The 18566-nt window shown below is 36.2% G+C and overlaps 1 protein-coding gene across 13 annotated transcripts in view; it reads left to right on the forward strand.

Annotated features, from left to right (window-relative positions):
• The window catches only part of MAP2 (microtubule associated protein 2), a 321080-nt gene that overhangs the window by 205499 nt on the left and 97015 nt on the right, over nucleotides 1–18566 (forward strand). For all 13 annotated transcript variants that reach the window (XM_017889382.1, XM_017889383.1, XM_017889388.1 and 10 more), the window contains one exon: nucleotides 3414–3490. The gene's annotated coding sequence lies outside the window, so the exon portion shown is untranslated. The remainder of the gene's footprint in view (nucleotides 1–3413; nucleotides 3491–18566) is intronic.

Genomic DNA, 18566 nt, shown 5'->3' on the forward strand with positions numbered 1-18566 from the left:
ATAGCTGAACAAGTATTTTGGATTCCTCAGTAAGTGATTTACTCAGGTTACTTTGTGATGCCAGTGTGCAGTGTACATCCTATTCTCTGATTTGTGTAGGCTACCTCTTAAATATAATTGTTAACCAGTTGACTTTGTCATGTGTTGTAAGTCATGATTCTCAACAGTGTTCATATCTGACTCTAAAAGGTTCTGGAAGGTAGCATAATGAAACCTGGTAGAAATAATGGAATGATAAAATGGGAGGTAGAACTGTGGCTGAGTATACTACAATTTGTTCAAGAAGCTGAATATGCTGAATAATAAAAGTACTTTGTAGGTACTTCTAGTAAATTAAAAGTTGCCATCAGTGAAATATCACTCCTCAGAGAAGCCACAAGCCCTTTTGCTCAAAAATATCTCTAGCCACAGTTGAAGATGCAAAACTAATTCTCAGTGTCTGTGGAGTTGGTATGTAACTAAAAGATTTGGGCACTTTCCAGCCTTGTGATGCTGGCAAGGACACTTAAACTCTCTTAACCTGTTTTCTCATCTTTAAAGTGGGGATGATAATAAAGGATAATAGTGAGGAATAAATGACTTAATATGTATGAAGTGCTCGGATCATTGTCCGGCACACGATAAATTCTGTATAAATGTTTGCTAATATTGTGTTTTGAGCTTTGCAGGCCATATAGTCTGTCAGAACCATTTAAGTATATAATGTATCTAATGCTAAAACTCTGTTGTTAATGTTGTAAAAAAAATGTTAAAGTAATTTAATGCTATTTATATGGATAAAAATGATCGCTTCTAACTCTCCTACGTTAATTTAAAACTTTATATGCCTTGTGGAATAGGCCATAAGTTGCTCTTTAAAAATAAATCCTAGATAGCATGTATCTCTATCCCATAAAGCCTGGAAAATTGTAGTTAGTTCTATTTTTTTAAATAAACAAAACCTCATAAAAGTCAAGATTATATTAAAATGGGGCATTCTGGGCAACCCGCTCTTCCACGCTGTGGGTCCCCTTCCACGCTGTGGAAGCTTTGTTCTTCCGCTCTTCGCAATAAATCTTGCTGCTGCTCACTCTTTGGGTCCGCGCTGCCTTAAAAAAAAAGAAAAGAAAAGAAAAAGAAAATGGGGCATTCTTTTATGACTGATAGGTACTGGGTACCCTGAATTTTTTAATAGTCATCTCATCCTTTGGCCAATAATTTCCTAGTTCTTTTGGGATGAAATAAGCTTTCAGGTATTTAGGGTTAGAATTTCACTTTTGTTCATATATAACTACTGAGTTAATTTTGGAAAGACTGAAAGACAGAATTTTATTTATTATTATTATACAAAAGTGGGCAAAGGATATGAACAGACACTTCTCAAAGGAAGACATTCATACAGCCAACAGACACATGAAAAAATGCTCATCATCAAAGACAGAATTTTTTTAGTGTTGTTTTTAATATTACTTAAATAATGAACATGCTCTTTGATAACAGATAAGTTAAATATTTTCTGTAATTGGCCAGAGAGTAAATGTTTTGAGCTTTGCAGGCCATGTAGCCTGTCAGAACCATTCAAGTCTGGCATTATGGCATGAACGCAGCCATATACAAGGTGGAAGTGCGTGGGAGTGGCTATGTGCCAAAAGCACTGTATTTTTAAAAAAGGCAGCAGCAGGATGGTTCTGGCCCATGGACCATAGTTTACTGACTCATATTTTATAAAATTCATTTTTTTCTTATTTTTACTAGGGTGAACGACATACCTATAGAATGTGTACTCGCACACTTATCCGTATGCACGTGTGCTTACTTAAAAAGCATGAAGATGAAGCACAGAAAACAGGCACTTTAAGAAATTTAAGAAAAATATATAATTTCAAGAGAAAATAAAACATTATATTCTATCCAGCATTCATTTGTTAAGTACACAAAGACTCTTTCTATCCAAATAAGTCCAGAGCTGGCCTACCATTCTACTTTAGTTTTGAAACCAACCTAGAAGGTTTGATTTGCTTATAATCAAAATTATCCTTAAAAATTCTCTAAATAGTCTTAAGTAATTGTGTATAGAACTCTGTATTATACTGTTATATATATTCCATATGTGAGAACCACTGAGCTGGACTAAAGAAAAAAAAGCTGTGTGCAAAGATTTGGACAGGCAAACCTTTCTTTTTAAAATAATTATCAAATTATTACAGGGAATGGAGAATTCTACCATGTTTCTTCTTGCCTGCAGACATTTTTAAATGTTTATTTAAATGTTAAGACTTTCTAACTTCAATAGGTACTAATAGGACTTGTTTGCTGCTGCACATTGTGTGTAAATGTTTACAGATTAGATGAGCTAACACGTGTAAAAGCACTTAATACACAGCATCTGGCCCAGACCATAGTTTTTGCTTTTGAATCAAACTTGTATCTGCTCATAACCATATACACATTGGTCCTTAGAGGTTCATACAGAAGAATCGAGCCATCTGCATCTTTCCAACTTGCATTTCCTACTGTGTCTTAAAGAAGAGTTAATAGGTACCAGAGTTTGAGTCTGGGTTCCTTACCTGTAGAGCAACATTTTCCTGGAAGATATGATGGGGTCCACTCTACCAGGAGTAAAATCACACAGGTCCTGACAAAACGCATGGAGATACATAGATTTAGACACCCAGTGTAAGAGAACTAGACGTTAAAATGGCCCTTAGCTCTGCAGTCCCTTAGGTATTGTGCTTCCTTTGTAGTCCTCTTTATAGATGAAGATGGTTACACCTGAATGGCTTATGAAGTAGAAAACAAGCCTCCTGCTTTCTAGTAATTCTGTTTATTTCTACGCACCACTTCAGTAAGAAATATTCTGTATTGTTATAGGTGGAGTTCGTAAGCAAAACTACTAATCCAGAATGACATTTAGGATTCTGAATGTCAAAATAAGTTTAGTACTCCATGGAGAAAATTTAATGAGTTGTTAAAAAATTGCTTTCCATCCTGTGCTGGAGAGAATCAATGCAGACTGGGCTAGAGGCCCAGTCCTTTAAAGATTACTGGATATAATTAACGATTTACTATAATGAATGTATTCTCTTGGGAGAAAATATGATTGTCTGCTATTTATTAGCTGAAGACAATTTAAAATTTATTCTTCCTTGGATGTAATACCTATAAAGTGCCATTGGAGTGGATCTCAAAGTGAGAAAAAGCATGCAGCAGTTAGTATTTTCACTGCTCTATTCTATCTGTGATAGTTCCCAGCCAGTGACAAATGCTCAGTGTATGACCACTATAAAGAACCATGATGATATCCATCTTATGGTCTCATAGTTGCCAAATACAAAGAGAGAAAGCCACAAGATGAATTCTGTTGCTGAGCTACTTGACGTGATTAACGTACATGGATCAGGGATTAAACTATTAATTTTCTATTTTTTTAACAGAAAGAAGCCAGAAAATATTATCAACCCTTTGAGAACACGACATAACGAACTTTATATTTTACCACTTCCTTGAATAGGTAAGACTCTCTCTACTCTGAGTTACCCACAATTGTGAAAAATAACTCTTTGCTAACCTTTTGTTTTTTAAAATCTTTAAACAAGTAACAATTCATTTTAGTATTGGAGAAATAACTTATAAATAGTTATTTCTAATATTTTAATAGTTATAGATAATAAATTCAGTATTATTAAAACAGCACTTCATAGTGTTGAGCTGACTTAATAGTAAGAGAATGACAAGCTGTTTCTCTGAAATCAGGATTGAATTCAGCCTGTCTCTCCTGCTTTGGTTAACAATGCCAATGGTATTTCCTCAGTACCTGTTACATGCCAAGCATGGTCCTACATGACTTAATTTGCATAAATCAATTCATTTATTTCTTACAACAGCTCTATGAGGTAGATATGGGGATCATCCCATTTTATAGATTAGGGTCATGAGGCAGAGAGAGAGGCAGGTGGATGCAGGGATTCACCTGAGATTGCATACATGGCTCTGGAAGCAGGCACTGGAAAGAACACCAGCCCCAGCTGTTATTAGGAGAATAGTTTCTTGTTGTGGTAGAAATGTCTAGCAATCAGACTTTCCTACATTTTGAGTAGTTTTATCAAAATTTCCGGAATAAAATAACAGTGCATTTACTGAACGAGCTGTAAATGCATAGCAGGTAAACTTTTATGTTTGCATTTGTTCCTCACAACATTTTTGCATGAGTAAATAAAGGAATATATACACTTTAGCTCTGTTATAAGCAGAAGCAATATTTTCCTTTATTTTACATCTTTAAACCCAAAATTCCTATGATAAAAGCATAATAAAATTATGGAAAGATTATAAATGAATGATTTTTTATTCTAGGAAATATATTCCAATTTAGTTTTTTTAAATTAGAAGTACTGAATATATAATCTTAAATTGGCCTCAGCAGTATTCACTTTCTTGCTTTTATTATTTGTTTTTAAGCAAGAAAATGTCTAAGATGTTCAAAGCAAAATATAAAAAAAATATATAGTCCGGGTGTGGTGGCTCACACCTGTAATCCCAGCACTTTGGAAGGTCGAGGTGGGCAGATCACAAGGTCAGGAGTTCGAGACCAGCCTGGCCAACATAATGAAACCCCGTCTCTACTCAAAATACAAAAAATTAGCCAGGTGTGGTGGCACATGCCTGTAATCCCAGCTACTGGGGAGACTGAGGCAGGAGAATCTCTTGAACCTGGGAGGGGGAGGTTGCAGTGGCCGAGATCACACCATTGTACTCCAGTCCAGGTGACAGTGCAAGACTGTCTCAAAAAAGTACATTTATTACAGCAAATACCTAAGTATCCACTGCACAGATTAAACAAATGCTAACATTCAGCTATATTAAAATCTTGTCTAAAGAAAGAAACCATGACAGAAGTCATCAAAGCTCTTCTTGCTTCCTTTTTAGTTTCTTCCATTCTTCCAGAGATGTCAAAACCCTAAGGATAATATAACCTTCCTGTGTGTGTTCTAACACTGCTAAGACATATGTAAGAAACAAATGTCAAACAATTATTAACATTTTAAAGGTTTACATAAAGGGCATCACACTGTAGATATTCTTTTGCAGCTCGTCTTTACCCAATGTTATATGTAGAGATTCTTTCATATTGAGGGATGAAGATCTGGTTGACACCTTCTGTTATAAAGTTGACTCATTTTAATGTTTTAATCTTCTGGTGCTTAGTATTATTATTTATTATGTCTAAATAACTTTCAGCATTTTAAAATTGTTTAAGCATGGCTTGCAAAGCTTATTTGGGAATTATAAGGAATTCAAAGTTTTTAATATATAATATCATGCCAATCCTGCTTATGTTTTATTTTTTTCAATTAGAAAAACATTTTTTTATTTGGCTTGTAAGGATTTTACTAATCTAATGGGACTCATGATTTTTACTCTTTTGCCATAACACAATAATTAGAATCTGTTTTATCTCCCTATACATGAAATACTTACTATTCCCAAATATAGTATAAATTACTACCTTAGAATTTAAGATACTTAAAAGTGAAATACCTTTGGCCCATGTTAATCGCTCGTATTCTCCTAGAAAATAATGGGAGGAAAAGAAAATATTTTTTTCAAATCTTTTCTAACACTCTAGCTAATTTTGATTTTGTTTAAGGTGAAAGAAATGTTAGTATATGGTAGTGAAATAGTTAGACATAGACTTTCCCAACTTTTATTTTCTGAGGGAAATAAATTATTTTGTCAGAGTTGGGGTAGGAAGAGGAAGAGAAAACTAACCTTTATGGGCAAATAGGAGTAAATATGAGATTTTATATAAGTCTCTTAGGTCAGAAATGCATTACCATTTTGCATAGGAGGAAAATAAGGCCGAAATACCTCAGGTAACTTACTCAAGATCATATAATGATTGCAGAGCCCGCATTCAAACTCATCCCTATCAGGCTCTGAAGCTGTTCTGCCTACCAGAAAATAAATTGGAAAAACCTAATCTGTTTGTCACATATATAGAAATTTTATTCATGCCACTAATATTTATTGGGATCCTTTTATGTGAGTTGAGGGTCAATTTTAGGAAAGCGAGGAAGACACAGTACCTAAAATGAGAAACAGTCTATTGAAAACCACGAAGATTAATTTAGTGATACCACTAAATGTGACCATTTAATTAGACATTTTTATTTTGCTGTGATATCCTTACACTGTTTACCAGGTGATTACCTTTGAAATTACCTAGCCATGCCAATTCAGTTAAACTGGATAGGATAATGGGAGTGAAAATGTTTTGCAAATGACAAAATCTTTGCAATCATTTGCTAATATTACTTATTCTCATATTCCGTGAATTTAGAGTTGAATACTTCTATCCTAATACATGCAGTTCTAAATGTGTTTGAAGTTTGAGTCTTACTGACTTATATAGAATTCACATATTTTTTGGCCAGACACAGTGACATGCCTGTAATCCCAGAACTTTGGGAGGCCGAGGCGGTCAGATCACAAGGTCAGGAGTTTGAGACCAGTCTGACCAACATGGTGAAACCTCCATCTCTACTAAAAATACAAAAATTAGCCGGGCTTGGTGGCATGCGTCTGTAATCCCAGCTACTCAGGAGGCTGAGGCAGGAGAATCGCTTGAACCTAGGAGGCAGAGGTTGCAGTGAGCCAAGATATTTTTCACACAAAAACCTTAAATATTACAGTGCAGTGGTTAGCAACTCTGAAAGTTTGTTTCCAGCATCCACCACCTGTTAAAGGCATGATTTAATCTCTTTAAGACTTAGAGTAGATAATTACAGTTCCAAGCTCATGCCTGTCCAGGATCTTATCATGTCTTATCTCTACCTCTATCATTCACATCCACTGTCTCTCATGTTTACTACTATCATAACCCCCTGTACTCAGTCTTGTTCTTCTACAGTCTATTGTTCACATGGAAGTCAGAATTATCTTCTAAGAACATCTTTATCAACTGATATGACTCTCCTATGTAGAATCCACCAATGACTGCCTGTAATAGTCAAAAATAAAGCCCACACTCCTACAATGGCCAACAAGATGTTACATATACTGGCATCTTCTACCTATGTCATCTCAACATGATCTCCTCTCGTGGAGGCAGAGACTATGATGTTCAGAGCTGTATTACTGGCCCCTAGAACTACCACTTCTCCTGGTGGATGGACCCTCACTTGCTAAAGGGATGACTAGGTATACAAGGGTTACCATGGAACAATGCAGGTAGATGCTCTGCACACAGAGTACCCTTTAATGCACAACAGTGATAGTCGTTGCCCTTTTAAGGATTCCTTTGGTTTGTTTCAACAGAGGCTGTCACATCTGCAATGCTAAAGCACTTTCATGTTTTTGACTCATGATTTTATGGCACTATGAGAAACTTTATTTAGCTGATTTATAATTTCAAGCCATAATGTATAATACCAGAAGAAAGAAAAATGCACATAGACAAATCAGGAACTAATTAGCTGGATGAGAAAGCCAGTTGGAGAGCAGGAAATATTTATTATTCCTTGCAATCTTTTAACTAAATAATAATACTAAGATTTACCAAATTTAACATAGGTTAGATTTTACTTTATCTTCAGAATAGATTTATATCTTTTCATCACTCATAGATGAGCAAAGTTTATCCTTTAAGACAATTTTCTGTAAAACGGGCTGGGATTTTTTGTTGTTGTTGTTTTATTTTTATAATATTCCTAGGAGAAGCACTTGATGAGTGTTTATATCGTTGAGAACATTTGGCAAGAGAAAGACAAACAGTAGAACCACAATACCCTAACATTTAAGGAAATGAGAAAGAAAACCTGGTATTTTCACCATCCTCTCTGAAAATAAATACTTTGACTTGCACTGATTACTACTTTATCAGCATTCAACTCCGCTCCGTGGCACTCTGTGTGAATAATTTTAAAGGCAGATTAAGAATTCTAAAAATAAATTCTATTGGTAAATTAGGATATCAGATCCTTCCATTATAAAAGCCTATCCTATTCTGTATATCAGCTGGCAGTCATATCCAGATCTCAAGCTACTCTGGCTCTTATTGAGCAAGAACCTATTCCAGGGGTGAGATTTTGAGGAGGGATCTCTCATGGTTAACTAGAGACAGAAAGAGGGAGAACTGCCCACATACTCTGGCAGGAGTTAAAATAACAATAACAGCCCTCCTACTTAACAGGCTGAGTCATCAGCACATTCTACTGATTTCTCAGTAATTCTGGGCAGATTGTTTGGGCTGGAATTCTGTAGGCAGAGGTGGGCACCACCTGCTTCAAAAGGCTCTAGTTTTTATTAGGATGGTGCTGTTATTAAGTCTTGTCTTTTAACAGTTTGATCAAATGGAGATAGGAAAAGAAAATAAATGGTGCTAATGAGCACTTTTCTAATGCTTAGAATTTTAAAATCGTGGTCCAGGCATGGTTACTATGCAGTTAGTTCTTTTACTGGCTATAAGTCACTTTGCTTAAGCAGAATAGGGAAGATTATTAGATGGTTCCTGAGGGACCTCATAATCCAAGGGCTTAGAAACAGATCTTATGAGAGTCTAGAAGCAGGAACTAAACATGGGCCAGGAACCAAGGCCACCATTCTCCCAGTCTCTCTGGGACTCCTCAGCCTGATTCCTCTGTAGCTCCCTTTAATTCAAGATGACTATAGATAACCTTTACATAGAGACTAGATTTTCCTACTGCCCATTACACAAGCACAGCTCTCAGGTGTGCTTTCTCATGAATGCCAGCTTCAAACAGTATATCAGTTTTTAATGACCTGAGCTGCTTAGGTAATAAGCTGTGATCAGTGGAATAGACCAGGTGGTACATATATAGTTGCCAGGATCCTATACCTATGGGTGGGAAGAAGGAAAAATAATCAGTGAAATGGAGTCTTGATTGTAAGACACCCTCAAACGCTATTAAAAATCTCATGGTACAGTTTATTTATACCCTAAGTCTTCCCTTCCACAAAATTCCCCTTTACTGAATTTCATTGTTGTATAAACAGCCAAAGACTAGGATGTTAAGAGATTAGATGAGCAGGGAGTATAGCCAGCCTCCAAGGGAAAGACAAATGGGTAAAGGACTTCTTGCCTGTGGTTTTTGTGTAATTGATACTTTACGGAGTGTTCACTACATACTATTTTTTTCTTCTTCTTCACATACTTATGTATATTTTAGGGCTGTCAACTCATGAAAACCTGATTACAAATACTGATCGAGAGTCTTTTCCATATTGGTTGGTGCTCTGAAACTGAGGATGTCTAAAAGCCCTTAAAAGTCTTATTCAAGCTCTCCTTGCCCCTTGGGCTAGAAAGATTGAAGGACGCTACAAGCAAAAAAAAAAAAAAAAAAAAAAAGAGAGAGAGAATAGATGGAAAGCAAAATGAACATCATAGACAAATCTAGAGATAGAACAAGCAGTTTAAGGAAACATTTCAGGTGCAAAGTTAGCATTCAGCCTTTAACTTGCCACATTTTCCTGTAAAAATAAAACTGCTTATAAGATGCATTCATCTGTCTGTCCTGTCCCTTTGATGCAATATGAAAAATGTGAACTTAGCAATAGATGTGTGGGTATGTAGATGTCTGTGTGTTTATATGCACACCTTAAATCAACATTTCAGTACACATAGCTCCAAAGACCATTCTTCTACAAAATTTAGCATAAATGTGATTATGAGTTTGGGACACTTGAAAACCTCAGTCCTATGGTCATTGAAACCAATTTTAATTTGAGTATAGACTGTGATATGAGGAACTTTGCAGGCAGACCCTTCAGCTACTGTCCTGTGGACCTCGCTGTTCCTGAGAAGATAAATGGCCATTTTCCCAGAAGTGGCATGTTTGGCCTGTTCCCCTTTTGTCCCTCAGGCTTCTGCTGTTGGCAAAAAAATGTAGTTAACAAGGAAACATTTTTCTTAATGGTTATAATCTAACCGCAGCATAATACCTGCCTAATTCTCACTGAAATATGTAAACAAATATATAAACCTCTTTTTGAGTCAATCATCATTTTACAAGAGAGACAAGAGGATGTGATGAAGCAAAGATCTTTCTAATTACTCATTAAAAAATATTTTAATCCTACCTTGTTCAAGTCTCTGTTCTATAAAGCATGAGAAATCCAAATAAGGAATTGTGTAGAAGCATGAAACCACAACATGTGTTAAAAGAAACAGCAAGTCCATTTTAATTGGATTATGTAAGGCAGGAGACTGAGTTGAGTCAAAAGGTGTAAATTGAAATAGGATTGTGGAGATACTATAAAACCTAACCTAGGGGCATGTACTTTATTCATTAGATACTGGAGATTCAGTAGGCAACACAGTTTCTGGGCAGAGGAATGATGTGATCAAACTTGAGTTAGGAAGTTGGATTACACTGCAAAGATATGTAGAATGAATTAGACAGTAAATTCTGAAGCAAAAGAAAATTGGAGGTTTACATCACTAATATGTGTTTACACCTTCAATATGTGGCAGTGGACAAGAAATTGAATGGAAAAGAAATCTGTAGCTAAGGATTACAGTCAGGACTGGAATTATGGACTAGGTACTCATCTACCTATCCAGTATCTGAAGTATTTGGAGTGAAGGGCCATGGAGAAGACAATAACGCCCAGAAAAGAGCAAAGAACATTAGGGAACATTCACATTGGTGGGGAAAAGTGGAGAAACAGAAAAAAATTAGATGAATATTTAGAAGAAGGAATCATGTCATGTTAGAATCAAGGTTGTTATTATAGGAAATGACATTTAAGTCAAGGAGAAGAAAGAACGAACAACAAAAGGTGTCATACTTCATGCTTAGTAGGTTCTCAGTGACTATTAAGAGACAGGAAAACAACAGTAACTACAAAGTCTCTATCTTCAACTCCATCCCTCGGACCACCAAACACAAACATTCAACCATGCTCTGGTCATGCCCATCCAGATATGCAGTCGTCAGGCATCACAAACTCACATGTCCCTCTGTGTTCTTCCTGGCACCCAAAGTTTTAATGTACCTCCATTGCTATCCATCAAGATGTCCAATTAGAAATCCAAGAATCTATTGTTTAATCCTCTTGTTTTAATTCCTAAATTTGGCCAGGCATCAGATTCTGAAATATCTCAGAAACCTGAGCCATCCTCTTCCTCACTCTTACTCTCTCAGTGCATCTACCAGAACCTTTCAATGGCCCTTGATTAGTTTCCCTCTTCCTGACTCTTTTATAAACTGACTCTTCTCTATGCTGTCACTGTGTAATTTTCAGTGTATATTGGATCATTTATTTTTCCTACTTCAAATTGTCCTACAGTCTAAAGCTCCAAACATATTAAGTGCCATTTAGAACAGGGGTCAAAGCATCTGTTTCTGGACAATCTCCAGTCTTTCCTTTCTACTCAATTGCCTTTTCTTCATTCTAACCTCAGCAGGTGACTTGTTGCTTCCTCAATTTAATTATTTATTTTTGTATGCCACGTTTCTCTCATGTTATGATCACCTTTGTTATTTCTGTTACTCCTGTCTAAATACCTGTGTTCCCCTGGTCTGCCTTATAAAACCTATGTCTGTTCAATTCAAATGTCATTCCTTCTATGAAGCTTTTTCTCCGGTCCTAAAAAAGTGGTATTAATTGTGCCTTTAGGCAATGAGGGGCATCTGTAGCCTTTTAAATGTATCTGCACTATAGAAAAACCATCTTGGCATGTCATTATTCCTATCCACTTGGTGAAGTCTCAAAGGCAAAAGTTTCACTGCTTCCAAAACCATGTTATTAGATTTTAAACAAAACAATATTTAATAAATTGTTGTTAATAGTTGTTACTAAGTTATGATTAAAAGAATGAGTAGGTGATAAACAAATGGATTAAAGAGGTGAAAAGAAATGAGCTGTAGCCTTGAGATAGCAGATTTACAAAATAGATTTTATGGTGATGGTTACTGTTTATCATCCTTTCGTGTAGTAGGGGAGGGGGGTTTGTTTTGGGTAGGAAAAAAGACTAAGTTTGTAGTCAGAAAGCAAGAAAAGGAGGAAGACATTGTGCACATGTACCCTAGAACTTAAAGTATAATAAAAAATTAAAAAATAAAATTAAAGAAATAAAAAATTAAAAAATTAAAAAAAAAAAGAATTAATAGAAAGCCAGCCATGTAATCAGACCTTGGTAGGTTCTTTGCTTATGTCATCTCATAAAATTTTCTCAGCAACACTAGAAAATAAAGATCCCGGTTTTATGGGTGGAAAAAAAAAGGAAAAGGAGGAAGAATGAACTGGTTTTGTGAGACTATGAGGGGATATTTGACAAAGTTTTGGAGGAGGCGGGAAAAGATATGTTAAAGAGCAAATAAATTAACAAAATGAGGGCCACCCATTCCTCTAAAGAAAGGTGACAACGATGAGGGCAAATGAAGAGCGCCTAGAGAGACAAGACGTAGACCCTTTGCAGGGCTTCTGTCTTTTACCATCTCAGGAAAAGGAGGGCTTTCACTTTGCCTTTGGCAAACATCAAGCTGTCCTAAGATTCCCTGAATGTGTTTGCACTTTGGCCAGAGAGCAGGTGTAACAAAAGGACCAACCCAGAAGCTGGGCCATCTTTGCTCCAGCCACACCAGAGAAGGGCATGAAGAGAGAAATTCAGGAAGAGCTGCTGGAAATTCTTGCCTCAAGTCTGCTCTCTCACTTCTCCCACTCCACCTCCCACAGGGTGTTCTAGGTGCTGTCAGGATTTGCTGTGCAGGCAATAAATTGGGGACAGTGACTTAAATGTTTCATTTAATCCTGCTACTTGTATTAGTCTCATCTATTTTTTGGAAAATCTCATTACACTTTTCTTCAAACCAAGTGTCTTAGCTAGGATTAGCTTATTGCTATAACAAACAGATCTAGAAATGCATTCTAACTTTGTTTCTTGCTCACCCAACAGTCCAGGCTGGGTGTTCCAGTTGAAACGTTGTTTGTCCTCTTCGTAGTCAGCCAGGGTCCAGGCTTCTTCCATGTGTGGCTTTGCTTTGTCATTTTCTTCATCCAGTGAGTGGAAGGGAAAAGACCAAGGAGGAGCAAAAGGCAGTTGTGCATGAGGTGATCTTGGAAGTGTACGCAGCACTTCTTTCTGTTCATCTGCCATTGGTTTGAACTCAGTCGTTTGAACACACCTAATTGCAAGGGAAGTTAAGAAATGTACTCTAGCTATATGCTCAAAGAAAAGGGAAAAAAGGTTTTGGTAAATGGTTAACAGACTCTGTTATACCATGGGAAAATCTGTCTACAAATTAATATATTTGAATGCTCAGATAAAATAGCTCAAGCTGTGGCAAAAATAGATGTCAGTTATACCATAGAGATAAGAGTGTGGATTGTAACTTCAATATCATGTTAAAATAGTAAATGTATTAGATACACCAGTTTATCGAACTTAATTCTTACAATAATAGAAAAAGCAAGCATTTTGCTTAGGCAACATAGCAAGACCTCATTTCATCTCACAAAAGTAAAATAAAATTAGCTAGGAATGGTTGCACCTGCCTGTAGTCCCGGCTACTTGGGAGGCTGAGATGGGAGGATTGCTTGAGCCCAGGAGTTGGAATAAGCTTGAGAGAGCTATGATCATGCGACTACACTCCAGCCTGGGTGACACAGCAAGACCTCTGACTCTAAAAGAAAAAGAAAATAATAAATCAGATATTTTACATAACTCTCCTTATAGAAATAATCATTGTTTCCAAAATTATAATGACTTCAAAACCATAGTGTCTATTACCATTCTTGGTTTCTTCAGTAACTTCTTATTAAAGGAATCAATTGATTAATTAATGTAGAAAGCCTCATTGTGGAATAAAATAAATATTTGTACTTTAATGAGTTTCTAAAATTTATCATAAAAGACAAATTGGCATGGCCAATTAAAACTCATTTTGTACTGAAGAAGGATTTATGCCCTCTTAAGGAAAATAAGGAGTAAAAGTATAATAGAAAAAAAAACCCGAGTTGATACTTTTGCAAAAATGTTTAAAAATTTGTGATGTTTTGATGAACTTACAAATTACCATATGTAGTCCTGACATGATATTTTGTATTTGCTCCATCCATACTGTTTATTTGGACATTTATAAACATTACTATTTACATGGAGGGTAGCAGTGCACCTGGTTTATATGAAAGGAATATAGTGTGTTGCAGTGTTGCATGAAAGCTGTTCTGTTGGATTAATATTCTACAATATCAATTTATCTGCTAAATAATTCTATAATTGAGTTTCTGTTTCCTGTGACAGCAGAATGCTTGGGTGTTAGCGAAAATACTGCATTGCAGTAAGTGTGTGATCGCTGGTTTTTCCCTGAAAGTTAAAACTCATTTTCTCTTTGAGGGTAGGTGACCATTTAATAGAATTCTCATGACATCAGAGGGCATTCCAAAGGGTAGAAAACTGGCTTTTCCTACAAGCATGTAAGCAAAGACAGTTTCACGTTTTCGTCTATGTGAGATTAAGTAGCCAACAAGACCCCAATGTGGCTGAACTCGGAGGCTGATTCCTTCTGAGTGTCTCTGTCAAATCTTTCTTCCTAGGAGGTATGATAATTTACTTAAACCTAGTCATTTCTTGAGATTTTTAGTCTTTTCTTTTATCACCCACCCTCTGCACTTTGCTAATGAATGTCAAGGACTCCAGTTGTACCATGTGCTCAGTAATTACTACAGAAGGCAGCTTGATTCTGAGACAGTTGTAGTCTCTGTCAGAGAAATTTAGAATTCACTAGAGCAAATACTTCAGTGAGGGTGTGCCAAAGCTTGAGTCATTTACAACCATTGTGAACAGAGCTCTAGGAAAGATCCAGTAGTAATCAATCCTGAATAAAAAGCAAAGGGCCAACACAATCAAAAAAGACCTTTTTCTAACACAGACAGACTGCTGTGGCACTAGAAAGTTCTTCCTACTGGGAAGCAGTGTGTAAGACTTCTTGTTTTGAGCTTGTGTGTTCCTTTTTGGCATGTGCTGACAATTGGAGTGAGTCCTGTTTTTGGAGTGTGAGAATTCAAGAGAGAACTTTATTTTAAAAGCAAGGGGAATTGAAAATTATAGTACAAGATAATGTTATATATATATACACACACACACACACACATACACTTGTAAGTAACAGAATTGAAAATATAGCAGCATAAGATAATACATTGCATATGCACACTGATATATAATATCCATAGACATACATCTATGGATTATTTAAATATACACTGTAAGATTTGACTGAAACATGAGGACAGGGAAATTCTTCATTGAAGTACTATAGGGAAGTAACATACCAATGTATATTTTTAATGTAATTTTCTCATGGCAGAGCTGTGTATCTGTATTACATAGTTCAAAATATTCGTACATGGAAAACACACAAAAACCTTGTAACTTCATTTTCTCCGCGATAGTTTAAGTAATGACAAGCCTATCCTGCAATTATTGTTTCTGGCATCCAGGATCTACCATGCTTAAGAGCCTACAAAGACTCACCAGCTTGTATAGGATCCTGCAGAGCTTCGTCAGGTGAATTTCTGGAATTGTACATTAAAAATCTAAAAATCACAGAATACCAAATGAAAGCTCAGAACCTACCTGAATAGTGTTCTCTGCAAGCGAGTGTACTGCTGCTATATTCTGCTTTTCTCAGCTCATCTGGAATCCCAGAAAAAGGAGCAGTTCTGGCTGGGTGTGGTGGCTCTTGCCTCTAATCCCAGCACTTTGGGAAGCCAAGGAGGGCGGATCACTTGAGGTCAGGAATTCGAGACCACCCTGGCCAATATGGTGAAACCCTGTCTCTATTAAAAATACAAAAATTAACTGGGCGTGATGGCGGGCGCCTGTAATACCAGCTACTCAGGAGGCTGAAGAACGAATATCATTTGAACCCAGGAGTCAGAGGTTGCAGTCAGCCAAGATCACATCACTGCACTCCAGCCTGGGCAACAGACTGAGACCCTGTCTTGATGAGACAAGATAAGATAAGGTGGGATGAGATAAGATAAGATATGATAAGATGATATGGGATGAGATAAGACAGGAAAAGAAAAGAAAAGATGGGAGTGATCAGTCCACAGTGGTCCTTTTAGGGATGCTGTTACCAGTAATACTTCTAATCTAACCATCAGCCTCACTGGTCCCTTTCTCTCCTCACTTACTACTATCATTAAAATATAAAATTGCTATCCTTTATTATTGTGATGGTTATGATGGAATGTTAAACATATGTTAGGTTTAATAAAAGTAAATGCCACATGAGTATATTGAAAATTAATATGTCTCCTTAAAAGTTTTGTGATTTTTCTAAAATTTGTTTTATTTTAATATTAACTTAATCTTTTTTGTGTTCTAAATATTTTTTTTAATTCACTCTTGGCTAGGTCCTATTTGCCTAACTTGCATATGATGGGTCTATTTTTATAGCTAAGTATTTTTCTACAGGCCCACCACATAATATTGCCACATCTATTAAGACTTTTCCAAATAAGATTGAAAATATATTGGAATATATGCAATTAATTTTGCAGAAAATTAATTATTTTGGCAATTTAAGTCCTTGAATATTTTTTCTAGCTCCATTTTTTAACATCTCATAATGTAAATGAATTGTATACATTTCAGGCCTAGAGGATTTAGCAAATGTATGTCCCATCATACCCCTCCAGAAGTTTGACAGAATACAAGTAGCATGCCATGGAAATTAACCTGATTTCTAGAATTCACTCTGGGGCACACTAAGATAAATCTACTCAAAGAGAGAAGTCAAATCGTGTATGAAGGCTGATCCAGTTGGATCAAACTTGAGTTGCAAGGGAATTTCAAATGACAAGGATTCTCTGTATGTTTCCTTTTGGCCCAATTCAACTGAGGTTGTGAATAAGGCTCCTTTCAACTTAGAATTCCTCTGAATCACAATTACAGCTGCAGTGGGTACAGCACAACACAAGCAGCCTGCCCCAGTCCCCCCCAAAAAAAGAAAAAAAAGAAAAGAAAGTACTCTGCTTTATGTGACTCATACCTTACTTATATATGACTAATATTTACCTTTCTCTGGAAAAACGTGAGTGTTTAACATAATTAACTAGATTGTTGATGCTGCACAGATGTAGTAGGTTAGTATACTTTAAAATGCATATAATACAAATGTTTTGCATCCATCCATTTTCTTTTTAAATATGTATGACTCAGAAGGTTTTTATTCATGTAGTACCTATTTTATCCTCTATTATTCCATTTACTGTGTTATAATGTATGTTTTTTCAAACACATCTGCCTTTCTGAATACAGTGTAAGCAGCTTATTGTCAGTCTATATCTTAATCATCATCATTTTCCTAATGCCTAACAGCATTCCTGATATAAACCTGGTATTCAATAAATGATCACTGAATAAAATACTAGAAACCAATATAAATTAATTGATGGATTGATAATGATCTTAAAATTAAATGAAGGCCTGATACATGCTCATTATAGATCATTATCAATCTATCAATTTATTTTGCTTTCTATTACATAATTCAATAATTATTTATTGAATACCACCTTTATATCAGGCCCAGTGCTTTGGTCATTTAGGCTCTCTGTTGCTTAAGCAATCCTCCCACGTCAGCCTCCCAAAGTGCTGAGATTACAGGCATGAGCCACCATGCCTGGCATTAGCACAAATTTTAATGAAAAGGAACTCTTCAGAACGTCATGTGTGACTGGACCACAAACTGAATTCAAAACATAATAATGTCAATACCCATCAAAATTGTATAAAACATGATATTTTATCATTCTTTTCAAAACAGATACATGTAGATAGATGATAGATAAATACTGTAACTTTAATTCATGAAACAGTCTGTTAAGTTTATTAGACTGTATTAATTTGAGGATTAGGTTTTGTTTTAATTAATTAATTTTTTTGAACTTAGAATCTAGCCCCTTGTTTCAGTCCCACTCACACTGCCATAGCTCAGGTCCAATTCCTTTCAAACAACTGTCTCTGAGAAATGTTTCTGTCTTTAGTCATGTCTTCTTCCAATTTACTTTCCATACCACTTCTGGATCAATCGTCCTAAAAACTAAGCTTGAGTGTGCCATTTTCTTCCCTCCATCCTTCATGGGCATCCCATGGCCTTCAGGACAGAGTCCAGGCGTGGCTCACCGCATCCCTTTACAATTCTGCCATTGCCTGACCATCGGCCTCATTTCCACATGTCCCACTTCACTTCTGTTCCATAGTGAACAATTTTGTACTTTACATGAGTTTTTTGTTGTTGTTGTTGTTATTGTTGTTCATTTATTTAGCAAGCATTTGTTGTAGAGCCTACTCTGTGCCACACACTGTACTAGGTGCTGGAGGTCAGAGATGAATTAAACACAGCCCTTCTTCCAGGAGTTCACAGCCTGGTGAAGGAGACATAGAGTAGAGAGGACCTCTGACCCTGAGTGATGGCTGGAGTTATGGAGATGCCAGAAGATGCTCATTTTGGTGTTTTTCTAGAGGGTGTTGCCTAATCCAAGTCTCAAAAACAAACAACAAAACAAAATGTAGGATTTTTCATCTAGGCTCTTTCTTCCTAGAAAGCTTC

Source organism: Rhinopithecus bieti, unplaced genomic scaffold (assembly GCF_001698545.2).
Source record: "Rhinopithecus bieti isolate Rb0 unplaced genomic scaffold, ASM169854v2 scaffold_17939, whole genome shotgun sequence".
Taxonomy (NCBI): domain Eukaryota; kingdom Metazoa; phylum Chordata; class Mammalia; order Primates; family Cercopithecidae; genus Rhinopithecus; species Rhinopithecus bieti.